The sequence below is a fragment of the Sturnira hondurensis genome, unplaced genomic scaffold (assembly GCF_014824575.4).
Source record: "Sturnira hondurensis isolate 20B ecotype Veracruz unplaced genomic scaffold, ASM1482457v3 Scaffold0019428, whole genome shotgun sequence".
Lineage (NCBI taxonomy): Eukaryota > Metazoa > Chordata > Mammalia > Chiroptera > Phyllostomidae > Sturnira > Sturnira hondurensis.
Window position 1 is genome coordinate 6,891,325 of NW_028092059.1, and position 1,020 is coordinate 6,892,344.

Below are 1,020 nucleotides of genomic sequence, written 5' to 3' on the forward strand. Positions count from 1 at the left end.
TAAAGCAAAGGCCTGCAATCAAAGCTGCTCTACCCAGTGAGGCTCTCATTAAAAATGGAAGACAAAATAAGGATCTTCCCTGAGGAAAAAAAAAGCTAAAAGAACATATCTGCACCAAACCAGCATTGCAAGGGATGCTAAAGGAACTGCTATAAGAAGATGAAGAGAGAGAGAGGAACACAGTACAAAGAGGAAAATGGCAATGAAAAAGTATCAATAATAACCTTAAATGTGAATGGATAAATGCTCCAATCAAAACACACAGGGCAGCTGAGTGGATAAGCAAACATGACCAGTATATATGCTGTCTACAAGTGACCCAATGAAGAACAAAAGATCTACACAGCCAGAAAGTGAAGGGATGGAAAAAATAGTCCAGCAAATGGACATGAAAAAAAGCTGGGGTAGCAATATTTATATTAGACAAAATAGACTTCAAAACAGAAGCCATAAAAAGAGAGAAAGAAAGTCAGTACATAGTATTTAAGGGGGGGATGCACTCGTGGCAGTGACAGCAAGCACACTCTCACCATGTAGAACGACACTGGTGAGTCCATGGACCTGTAAGTGCCACAGAAATGTGCCACCAGTAACCACATCATCAGTGCCAAGAAACATGCATCCATCCAGATGAACATGGCCAAAGTTCACAAGGTGACAGGAAGGTTCAACAACCAACTTAAAACCTATGCTACCTGTGTAGAGCCTATTCACAGGACGAGGGAGTCAAATGACTACATCTTCTGACTGGCCAAGGTCAGCAGTATCATCTCAAAGGACTTCTGACTAGAGAGCAATACAGATGTGAGATTTTCCACAAATAAATAATGAACCCCCAAAAACCCTACTTATGGGAATAGTCTGTGGGTGAACTCTAGCCAGCTGAGCTCTCCTGGCCCCTGCGGATGAAAATAAATCTACTAAGACATGATCTGCTTGGCTAGAAGAGGCTAGCCACCTCTCAGAGGAGAAGGGCCTTGACCTTCTTTCTCAATGAGCTTTTATTGAGTTTAGTTTGCA

At 42.1% G+C, this 1,020-nt stretch overlaps 1 pseudogene; it reads left to right on the forward strand.

The window, feature by feature from the left end:
- Positions 1-531: 531 nt before the first annotated feature.
- LOC118974448 (40S ribosomal protein S21-like) lies at positions 532-810 on the forward strand (annotated as a pseudogene).
- The last annotated feature ends 210 nt before the right edge of the window (positions 811-1,020 follow it).